This window comes from Mirounga leonina, unplaced genomic scaffold (genome assembly GCF_011800145.1).
Source record: "Mirounga leonina isolate KUSES-001 unplaced genomic scaffold, KU_Mleo_1.0 Mir_93, whole genome shotgun sequence".
NCBI classification, from domain to species: domain Eukaryota; kingdom Metazoa; phylum Chordata; class Mammalia; order Carnivora; family Phocidae; genus Mirounga; species Mirounga leonina.
This window is the reverse complement of record NW_023270854.1, coordinates 19,343,467-19,356,147: the sequence shown is the minus strand read 5'-3', so window position 1 is coordinate 19,356,147 and position 12,681 is coordinate 19,343,467. Positions and strand designations below refer to the sequence as shown.

The 12,681-nt window shown below is 39.4% G+C and overlaps 1 protein-coding gene across 19 annotated transcripts in view; it reads right to left on the bottom strand.

Annotated features, from left to right (window-relative positions):
• The window catches only part of TCF4 (transcription factor 4), a 353,355-nt gene that overhangs the window by 162,953 nt on the left and 177,721 nt on the right, over window positions 1-12,681 (bottom strand). The gene's annotated exons all lie outside the window — the stretch shown is intronic.

The following is a 12,681-nucleotide window of genomic DNA, read 5'->3' as shown; positions in this document are numbered from 1 at the left end:
CTTCTGAGAGTCACATCTACGAAAAATAGAGTATTGACTGTCCTGCTTGCCGGGCTCACAGTTTGGTTCTGACCAGAACAATGGGGGCCTTATCAGTCCTCTGGGGTGCTGAAGATAGTCAAGACCCTCTCCAGTTCCATTAGGGCTGCCTGACACCCTATCTTGCGCACTTGCTTCTTAGTAATTGTAAAGCTTTTACATATTTAGGGAGCTTTTCCATCAAAATACTCTGGACTGGCTAGAGGCTCAGACACATTAATGATATCTGCACACATGTGCTTTTTATCCAAGTTCACAGCTCCTGGTCATTGAGGGTAAACAGTGTTATCAGTGATTATTACGGATTTAGTCAAATATATTTTATTCCTGTCATTTATGAGCACTTGTGTTGGCTGGTATTTACGATGTCGGGATTCTGTCACTTTGGCAACCTTCTGAGACAACATTTTTCCAATGTTACAGTGACATTTCAAAAACTCAGTATTTACAAGCAAACTACACCCTCTGGCTCTGTGATGGTGCAATTCAGTGGTTGTTGAACAAAGGGATACTCGTCTAGAAATTTCTTCAACTGCTACTGGCTATTACTTCATGGCCTAGCGTAGCCCTATGTTCTTTGGAAGAAAAAGGCTACAAAGACATCAAGGAAACATTTCAATGTTACACGCTATTGAAATTTTAACCATTTTGGGTGTTTCTATATGAGTGAGGCCTGCTGTGTGATGCTGACAAGTCTCTTAACATCTCTGAGCTTTAGTTTCCCATTTGCTATAAAGCAGCAGTAGGTACCAGGTGGCATTTAAGTCCTTTCTTAGTCTAACATTCTATCCTTAAGGATTTCAATAACATAAAAACACAAGTTGAACTCATTATCGTCGTTAGTTTTTGTCATGTCCTATCTCAAGCTTAAAAGAGAAAGAATCATGTGAAGGAAACGTGAAGAAGCAAATCATGACCTACTCAGCTCATCCACTTCCTCCCTGTTCCTACCCAGCCTCTGTCAAACAAGATGCATCCCAGAGAGTGATGGAGGAAAAGTGGGGGACAAGATATAGTTGGTACTGCACCTCACTCCTCAGATTCAAGGCCTCGCTATGCTCAGGTGGATCGCGGTCCTTCCACCAGTGGAGTAGAGTTACTACCACTGACAGGTAATGAATACTGCAGGAATTATGCACCATATTGTGTACAACTTGTAGTTACTTATGGGAAACTTTCAAAATGCTCTCTTTTGTGGATCTCTAATGACAATGCTCTGGAGGCAGAGATTGCCAGGTTCATCACACCCTCTTTGGAAATGCAGTCTTTCTCACTGACAGAGAGGTCTCAGTGCTCTAAGCTGGATGATACCAAAGTTAACAGTGAAAAGAGAGAGGGAACCATCTCTGAGAAGACTCTGTGGACTATTTGCTCTGACAAAAAGTGTCACCAACTTTATTCAGAAATAAAGAAGCGATAGGGAAAATGATAAATCTGGAGCCAAAGGACTTTGTCCCCTGGTCCCATCTCTGCCACCTGCTATTAATAGTGACAAAATTGCTCTGAGTGTTTCTGTTTGTTATCAATAAAATGGGGATTAAAAATAGTCCCTACCTCACTGGGATCACTGGCATGATTAATTTAAGACAAGAAATTTGCATGGAAGGGCTTAAACATAAGCTGTTTGCTCATAAGTTATATAATTTGTTACTGTTTTGGGTTCATTTGTTCATTTACTCATCCATCCACTGACACTTGAGCAAACACTCACTGAGTGTCCTCTCTTAGGCACTGGGGATAGAGATGATAGCCCTGCTCCCTGGGGTTTTCTGGCTGAGGAGAGTGTGACAACTGTCAGGAGAAAGAAGTGGCTACCTGTGCTCAGAAGAGAGCCCCTCGTTCTGGCCTGGGTAGAACACCGAGGGTCCCTGGAAGAAACAATGCATGACCTGAATTTGGATGAAGACCATGAGTGACTGGTAAAATGAATGTAAGGGGAGAAGGGGAAACAGAGTGAAAATATTCCAGGCCAATGGAAGGGCTCTTGTAAAGACAGACAGAAATATGAAAGAACCATTAAGGGAACTACAAACAGCTCAGTATGGCTGGGAACAGATGTGAGTGAGTGTGAAGGACAAGGCTGGAGGTCAAGACAAGGGCCAGGCTATCAAGAGTCTGTACATCATGCTAAGGATGGGCCCCTGAAGCCACGAAGGGAGGCTAAGCAAGGGCATAGGGGCATCAGGGTTTGGGGGAGAAAACCACTCCATCTGCCATGTGAGGGAGAAGGTGGGGATGGAGGGAAGTAGAGCAGTAGAGACAGCAACAGTGGTGACTGGGAGTGTGTGGGTTGGGGCAGATTTACTGATACAGGAAGCAGAATCTATGAAATCTGAACACTGAGGGCTTCTGGGAGAGGGAGGGAGACGGAGCACTCTCTGATGGCACCTAGACCATAGGTGGCTTAGTCACCAAGCCAACACAGATGGAAGGACTAATCTTGAGGGGAAATCCAACTGATAAAATTCAAGGTCAAAAGCACAATACCTTAATTGCCACATTTTACTCTAGCCCTTTGAAATAATATATCTAAATAAATGTAAGAATATGAACTTGGGAAGTTATGTGTTAGAGCCTCCAATTGGATGACTCAAACCCTCTACCAAGGTAGTGATATCATGACCTTTGGGGGGTCAAATGCAGAGGGGGGGAGAGGAATAGGGTGCTGTTTCATAATAAATGTTTACTGAACACCCAAATGAAGGTATGGTGGAATATATTATTGTGGAATATTCTGGAATGTTCTGATTGTTGGCTGAGGTTCTACAGAGCTGATTTAGTATGTCTGCATTCTATTTCCAGAGCAATATCTATAAATATCTAGAACACAGATAAAATTATTTGCACCAGGTAACTAAAGGAGACCTATTGACTAGAACTCCATAGGAGCCTCCAATCTTGACATCTGAGTTTCTGAAGGCACACTAGGAAATTTAAGAGGATAGTATAGTTACCTAGGATACAATGGGATGAGAATCTGCTCTGAATGAAGTATGAAGTGGAGGCAGTCTGGAGTCTAGGAACCATAGGGTGTATGTGTTATCTGCAAAAGGGAATAGGGAACAAGTTCTCCTAGAAATAAATCCAAGAATAATCGCTTCCCCATGTATAAAACCCCAAACTTAAATATTCTTTCCATGGACACAATGACACCCAGGACTTGTACTCTGGAAACAAATTCAAGCCAATCTTTAAGTGTGAGTAGGACTGAGAAGAACAGGTCCCTATTAGTGATTTCTCTTTGGTTGAGACAGCTAAGCAGCAGAGATGCAGAAAGACTCTCCTTGAGGGACGATGTCCAAGTCATAGCATTGTCCACAGCACATCTCTTACCACTGCTGATGTTGTGTTGGACCAGTCACTCTCCACATGACAGTTCTGAGTCGCAGAGCTCAGTGTGACCGACTTCACAGTTCAAAAGTACTGGTAATAGATATTTCCACAGATGGTAATCACATCCAGGAGAGGAAAGTTCAGTGGATGGGGCTTCAGAGGAGTAGTATGGCCTGAATTAAGTAGTAAACCCCAACTTGTGCAGGAGTTTTGTTCAAAAAGTTTGTTTAGAATTTATAATGTAATTTCCTATTAAAAAAAAAAAAAACACCACCTCACAAAGTTGAAATCCTTCTAAGATCTTGAATTCTGAGTCTCTCGGGGTTTTGGACCCTACTTGTAAACAACGACCCTATCTAGGACTTGGCCTATTTTTTTTTTTTTTAAATAATCTCCATGCCCAACATGGGGCTCAAACTCACGACACGAGATCAAGAGGCTGAATACTCTACCCACTCAGCCAGCCAGGAGCCCCCTAAGACTTGGCTTTTTATCCCCACTACACTTGGAATCTCTGTGAACCATGAGAGGGGCAGAAAGTACCCTTGTTGATCAGAGACTGAGGATCATTTCACAAGCACAGACAACCCCCAGTGGAACCAAATGACCACTGGTTTTTATCAGTAGTCCTATCAAAAAAGAAAATTCATCATTTAAGCATGCAACTATTTCTTTTTTTTTTTTTAAGATTTTATGTATTTATTTGAGACAGAGAGAATGAGAGACAGAGAGCATGAGAGGGAGGAGGGTCAGAGGGAGAAGCAGACTCCCCGCTGAACAGGGAGCCCGATGCGGGACTCGATCCTGGGACTCCAGGATCATGACCTGAGCCGAAGGCAGTTGCTTAACCAACTGAGCCACCCAGGCGCCCAGCACGCAACTATTTCTAATCCTGACTGTGATCAATAAGGCTGCTTGATTTTCTTCCTCTGCTACAGCAACAATCACTTACTATTTATCTGTGACTCCTTCCTGTGAAACCATCACTTCCCAAATGTCATCGAAGGATCTATTTTCCAAGTCTGCGCTCACTTTGGGAACAGGCATCCATGTCTCATTCCCTCAGTCCATTCGTACACTGCCCTTTGAATAGCACAAAACATTCTTTCTTTTTATGAAACTATGCAGTGAGAAACCTTCACATTCTCCTAAAAGGGTATATAGTTTTCTTCCTATTCATATAGTGGGCATCTTGTCTTTGGAATTTTCTCTGACAACAGCAAGCAAGTTTACAAACTTTTCTTCGTGGCTAAATCACTGAACTTGGGGCATGATGAATTCACTATGAATCATTATAGAGACACCCTACATACCTGTCTTATTCCTGTGTGGATAAAAATTTATTTTATAGACATTTATTTTTGACCAATTCTTCAAAAAATGTAAATGTTAAGGTAAGGAACTTAATCTAATCACCTGCACATGTTTTGTATGACCTGCTAACTCATTCCCTCTTCATATTATTTACTTTCCTCCCATCCAAGTACTAACCAGGCCCTACCCTGCTTAGCTTCCGAGATCAGACGAGATCGGGCGCGTTCAGGGTGGTATGGCCATAGACTTTATTATTTACTTTCCTGCCATTACGGTGATCAAATTGATCTCTAAAAAGATTGTAAAAATCTCTATCAAAGTACAAGATGAGTTAAGATTTCAATCCTGATGTTGTAGCCTTTATGTGTATTTAATAATCACTTAAGAATTAAAGCTACATTCTGGGTCCTTTCTTTTGACTTTATCCTGTGTTTACTTCAGTGAGGCTTTTGGTGTTTCCTTCATACCACCTGCACTGTACGTTTTTTTATATGTGAAGATGAGGGGAAAAGGAAAACAAAAGCAAGAATAGATAAAAGTGACTTATTATCAAAGTATGAGAAAAGCTAGCTACTTGGCTAAATAAAAATAACATATTTAGTGATTTGTAATATAAGAATAAAATGAACTCACTGGGTCTCAGGAGGTCTGCAATATGATCTTTGCAAAAGGTAGCTTGCCAATTTAATTGAGGTAGGAGTTATTTAATTTTTTTACAGGTATAGTTTTCAATAAAACTACATATGTCTATAATACTGCAATGGCAGATGTGTCTCGATTATTAGAGGTGGGCTCAAGGGAATACATACAATGGATCTTGAAATCTGTAAGCAGCTGTTGGGGGGGGCTGAAATGATGGGGGAGGGCATTGTACCACACACACATGTTCCTTAAGTGCAGCAATGTTTTGTTATTTTACTGCAGGTGTATTACGGAGATGAAATTTAATAACTTACTGTATACAATACCAATAAAACTGAAAAGATGCAGTGCCCTGCTGTTCATTATCACTGTACAAATGAGCTCGGATGATTCTGTGTGCATGCACGGTCAATCCCCAACACATAGGGACCTCCACATCTAGAGCTCTAGAGAATGGTCACTGCTTGAAAACCTCAATGATATTCTTCCCAATTACTTTCTTATCACTGAATTGTCGTTGTCCCAAATTCACACAAACGTGGCTTTGAGGAAGGCTGAAAATAAGATACACCTAGTATTTTTTTTTAAAACATCATAGAAAGTCTTCACTGGAAGATGTCTTTTGAAAGGAGAGGGTAATGAAATCAAGGAATATATAGATTTCATTAAGTACTGTAAGAATTAAACAGTGACAGTATATTCTATTCAACAAAATCCGGGGAAGCGCCAGGTCAAGGATGCTATCCCACCACAATTTGACTTCTCCCTTTATTAAGTACAAAAATAAGTGCCATACTATGAAAAACATTTCCGCATTAGAAATGCTGAAGGAAATGCAACTATGTATTCTTGAGGGGTTTCTTCTCCTAAGAAACTACTTCTGTTAGGTAATAAATAATACACTGAACATAAAAGGTCCATGCTTTAGGAAGCTCAGTTTAGTTTATCGGTGAGAGAAGGTATATGTAAAGAAATCCACATAAATATCCAGAACACACACACACACACACACACTTTTTCAAAGGATGAGGCTCAATTCTAAGCAGGTTACCATATCAGGCCCAGCAGCAGACTCAGTATCTATGCTTTTCTAAAGTATTTATTTCTAAAAAGATTATGGGGTTTTGTTGGTATCTTGCAGTGTTCCCACTATTTTAACTTGGGGTCTCAGTTTTAAGAGTTTCAGAAAATATCTCCTTAATGATGAAACCATTTCAAGCACGGCCACAGATAAAGGAATAAATATTTCTGCCATTTAATGTTGAAAAGTTTTCCTGACGCTGCACTGGGAATATACTGCTTTTCTTATGGAAAGAAGCTCTAGGGCTATACCGATTTCTACACCATAGGCAGGTACATTTCAACATGAAATCTTATCAAGTACTCCTCAGTGTTAATTTAAATCAATTGTTTAGTCATTAATTGATTTTCTCCTTTCTCTTTACATGTCAAAAATATAAAGATGAATTGAATTCTTAATTGCTAGTGGTCATTAAAAACCCCTGAATGCTTTTTATAAGAAAAGAGAAGTTAATCTCAAGATTCTGGTGAAATCTCCATTTGGATACCAGGACTTCACTTTTTTTGGTGTCTCATAAATTATCTCAAAGCAATTTTAATTTTTTTTTAACGCACTCCCTGTCTTGAACTATTGTATAAAACTTGCCTATGCTTCTAACACATATTTTTCGTTTCATATATTTCACAAGTGAGTTAAATGCCACAATCGAAAAATTATCGGGTCACATTTAAGAGCCTGCCAAAGGTCTGGTTTCAGAATTTCACTCTATGTAGTTATTATATTTTTGAAAAAAATAATTTGATCTATGAAGAATCCAAATCCATGTAATAGCAAACCATATTCTGCCTGCATTGCACAAAAAGCAAGGCCCAAATATAATCTATACATTTTTAAGAAAGTGTTCATGCTGTTGCTAAAATGTGAATTGGCATATTCTACCCCAGCCTTTTCACAGGGAATCTTTATTGGTTTTAATGAAATTGCACATGCTAATTCTGAGGATGTTAGATGATACATGTAGACACATGTGGTTTATTTAAAAACAATTAACAGCAAAAAAAGGCCACAGAGTCAGGAGCCATGTGGCCCCTCTCCCCTCTGGAAACCGCCCCCCCGCCCTTATTCAGAGTTCTAGTACACGCTGAACAGACCTGAGTGAAGCTACTATCCAGGCACCATGTCAGGCCCAGACTCTCCAGTGGGCCTAGAATCTACCAAAACTGGTTTTCCAGATGGGCTGTAATATGGATCTTTGAGCCCAGAAATCTCACCATGGGTTGGAGCAGCTGGGAACCGACGCTGGAAGACCACTGGCTTTAAAATAGGACATTTCGGAGTTCAAAATCTGGCTCTGAAGCTTACTTGGGTTGTGACCTCAGGCCTGCTTGCTTTACTTCTCTGGGCTTCATTTTCTTAATTATTAAATGAGGACGATAATAATCACCATAGAGGTTTATACCAGCGCCTAGTATTAAGTTCCCAGGCTTCCTCTAGTCAGAGCCCAGACGAACATTTAGAAACCCATTTGTTTTGAAACCCACTCATCAGTCTCATCCGGGTTGTGGAAGGACAGGGGAGAAGCCAGACCCACTATCTCAATGACACTCCAGGGAGCAACTCTGAGCAACACAGCTGCCTACCAGACTCCGTGGGTTGACCACTGGTGGTCAGCCTTGTGAGGTCTTTAAGAATAATGACTAGAATACAGAGGGGGCAATATGAGAATCTAGAGAAACTCCAGTGCTTAGGACAAGATTAATCTAACAACTAGGGATACAGATTGTCATAAGTTCTCAAATTTCAGCAGAAGTATACTAGAGTTCAGTTTGCAAGGAAACATACCTATAATTACCCCCTTCCCCTGCAGTTAAAGCCTTTCTGACCTTTAGCCTGAGCTATAACTGTTCTTTTATCAATATACCTTACGAGATTTGAAGAATGCTTTAATGCTTCCAGTACCCTCCAGTACCATATTTAATACAAGCATTATTAACATCTATTTGGATATGTATGAAATACTTAAATTACCAGTGCTAAAATATGAACAATGAAAGGAAGCTTTTTACAGAAGAATGTCAGCTATAAATGGACATGGACTGATGGAGCTTTTTTAAAAAAAAAAAATCACTAGTTCAAAAACCTCTAGTACACGGAAGCATCATCAATGTACGCTAAAACCATCAGGTCAAAGACTATTGAGGAACTGGGATATTTGCCCAGTGCTAATGCATCAACACAAAGATTGTTTACTGATTGTAAAAAGGGAAAGGTTTCTTTACAATAGAAAGATCTGGGGGTCTCCACTTTCACCAAGTGATTAAAGTTAGCATCATCAATAGCAACATATCTTGACATTATATGCCTCCGGATGGAAAGCAATATGAAGGACATAGCATCATCTGTGACATACTCAGGCCAAAAATGGGCAACATCTATATGAAGAAAACTTTCGACCTAATTTAACAAATTAAACAGCACCACAAAGAAATAATCTGACAATTCTAGATGGGAGAATATTTTTTAAGACAACTGGCTTGATTTCTTTAAAGTAAATATCATTTTTTTAAAAATTACAGGAATTGCTCTAGTTTAAAAGAAATCATAAAGAGACATAGAAACCAAATACGATGCATAAATGCAATGACAGAAAAAAAAAAAAGCTATTGAGGACATTTTCATGGGGGATACAATTTAAGAAATCTGAATACAGATAGGGTATTAGATTAGGAAGCTATTGTTATTTTCTTTGGGGGTGATAATAGTATTTCATTTCAATGGCTAAGTGTTTATAATTTTAAAAGACACATGCTGAAAAATCTAGGGGTGAAATCTGATTAGGTCTGTCACTTAAAAATGGTTCACCAAAAAATGTGTATATGTGTTTATACACACATGAAGCAAATATAACAAATATTAACAACGGTTTAAGTGGTGAGTATATGGCACTGTATTATTTTTTTCAACTTTTCTGAGTATTTGAAAATTTATACTATATAAGATTTCTATAACATTTGTTAATTCAATAAATGGAGCTTGATTGTCTCTGCTGATATCCAGAAAGCTGCTAGTGGGGGCGTTGAAGGGAAAGTATGCAACGGCTTCCCTTTGTTTTTCTCCTTAGTACCTAACAGATCACTAGAGGGCCAATAAATATCTATTTACCAATACAAGGAAAGAATGGTTCCATTGTCTCCTTTGGCGATCGTTGGGGTGGCTGTTGGGTGAGAGGTTGGCCCACAGCAATGCCCCCAAAACAAACAAGCTGGTGCCTGAAATGCTGCTTGGGGCAGAGTCACAATGCATATACGCAGCAAACTCAGGCCCTGTGAGGCCTGAAGTCGTCATGATTTTAAATACTCTGTCTCACTGTCCTCCCCGGCACACTCAGAAAGGATGGGGCTGGATTCTGACCTTTGGTTCCAATCACGTGCCCAGCAGAAACCCAGAACATAGAATTCCCTCGTCACTTCCTTTCCGAACGTTCAGGCCTCGAACAGTGAGACCACCACCAGGCTGGCAGTCAGCGCCCTGAAGGTGAGGGACGAGTGACGCTCCACTGGATGACCTCTGTGTCCTTCCAGGGCCTGCACAGCACAGTAGAAGGGCAGACTTCCAAAGGACTTGCATTGAGAGAATATGATTTTCTCATCTTTGCAGGTATGAAAACTGTGCTAAATCTATGGTTCTCATACATTGCCATTTTCAGACTTTGCTCTCTCAAAATGATTCCTAAATGTGATGCGGGGGAAATAGGCATTACGGTATCACAATCCTCACCCTGCTAGGCACAGAGTACACATAGCAAGATAAAGCCGATGAGGTCCCTGCCCTGTAGGAGTCTACAGAATCTTGGTGGAAACCAGCATTCAACAAACATAAGTAATGGCAAATTCAAGAGGCACTATGAAGGAGACCCGAAGTGCTAAGGTGGGACATAGACATAATACGTGGATGGAAGTAGGTCCTAGGAAGGATGCACTGGACCAAGACTGACCCAACGTCCACTGTGAACAAAGTGTAATGTCAAATTAAAAAAAAAAAAAAAAAGAGAGAGAGAGATGTAGTTCTGCTTCCACAAGACCTAAGTAGCCATTTTCTTAAGAAGGGACAAAGGATTTCATGCCTTCTTTGCTTATATCCTCTCCATTTTGACTTTAGATAAGGAAAAGTTTAAGGGGCCCAAAGTTTTAGAATTAAGTCACTTGTAATTCTTTGTATATTAAAAATAAAAATAATTAAAAGAAAAAAATCAATTCTTCAATGTGTCATTCATTTTAGAACCAACTATAATGTTTTGAACCCAAAACAACAAGGTTTATGAGCAAATCCCATTTCATATAGAGAAGATCCATTTTCTGTACAGTTTCAAAGTTTCTGGAATTTAACAAAAGTATCTGAGATTAAGCCTAATTCTTAAATCCCGTCAGTTTTAAGATCTCAACATCAAATAACTTTATCAGCATAGTCCTATTTGATTACTTGCTGAGAAAGAGAAAGAATGTGGATGAGGTTAAAGCCTTGGACTTCACTAGAGAAAACAAGATATGGGCTGGGACATTCAGTTGCAGAATTCTGTGCAAAGACTTCAAGGCATCCTTCTGATTTTCAGTAAATCACTAAATATTCACTGCCTTCTCAATCAAGTACATAGGCAGTATATTTCCATGTCTTGAATAATCAAATTAAGGCAAGAAGTCTAAAAGCTTTTTCAAGGTCAGTGGCAATACCAACTTTTGGACACGTCTTTAAAATAGAGTATAGTCCTATAGACCATACTAGGAAATCATCAAACCTAGTTGCACAGAACAATCACCGGGGGAATTGTCAGAAAAGCAAAGGCCCAACTCATAAGATTCTAATTTAATTGGTCTCAGATAGGGCCCAGTCTTCCATATAGTACACACACACCCACGCGCCACCCCCCCCCCCACGCCCCCGCACATACACCCCACACATCTTGCCCAGGAGATACTAATAATGAAACCACTGCTTTAGACCTGGGCTATATCCCAAAAAAAGAAAAGACAAACAATTCCTGATAATCAATCCTGAACTTCCATTTAAGGGGAAAACTTCTGCCTTAATAACAATCATTTGTGTTGACATCATCATCTCATTCAAAAACAGAAGATCTCAGCAAGATAAAAAAGTTTGCAATCGCCAAACATCCTCTTCAAAGCAGCAAAAGAGGCCAAAAGCAAATGACATTTTTTTCCTTTTGTCATCTGCAGTGATGCCCATTAGGTATTAGCTATTGGTTATCATATTAAGGTTGGATCATCTTGCAAAAAACTTTATTTCCGCTCATTTTCATTTCTGTCAGACTTTCCATTATAAATTTTATTTTCTCTGCCAGTAAAAGTAGTATGAGGTTGCAATTTGGCAAGAACATTTTAAGCTTGGGTGTGATTTCCGTACCCCAATTTGATTTAAATTAGTTTTGCCATATTTAGTGAGAACTAAAAAAAAAAGTCCACTTGGCCGCTTTGCTTTGTCTATTGGTTCTTTTTCTATACAATTTCAAAAGTCTGAAAAAGTTACCATGTTTATTTCTGATAATTTTACATGGAAATGCATTAATGAATTCATATTGTCCCATTACTATTTATAATGAAAACAACTTAATAAAGAACTGCCAGCTTTTGTTGTTTGGTTAAAATATCTGCTTTTTAAAAAGCCACGTGTCTATCACTATTAGTGTTAAATCCTCAAGAGAAACATAATGGATATATATAAATAATATATATGTGTATATATATATATGTATGTATACACACACACACACACACATATATATATTTAACCTGATGCATTTCTGAAATAACATACATTTCAGAATAATAATTTATTTCTCCAGGACAGCGTTTTGCTACCTGTTGCTTATCACCACTATTTCTCAAACAAAAGGCTATTGGGACTGGAATAAGCATCTTCACATGTAACAGTGCTCATCCCTCTAAGTCCACAGGATACATTGTTATAATACGACAGATAAAGCTGCTTTTGGAACTCCTCAGGGCAGATCGTCCAAAGAATTTCCACCCAGCATCTCTAGAATGTAGTAAACAGGAGAAACAAAAGCTTCCTCTCCAGGAGAGCACTCACCTTGCCACACAGTGGGGAATCATTTCAGCTGTGATCTGCTACTTAGACTTGAAGCCCAAGATACCCGCGACTTTGCCTCTCTTTTTGGTTTGCATGGCTGGTGTTGGAGACAGGGATATCCCAAAAGCAATTCGGCACAAGAGAAACATTCACTGGAAGACACACTATGGTCTGCTCTATTCTCAAATTTCACGGAAAGCAGAAATTCATTATATGGGCACTTTTCC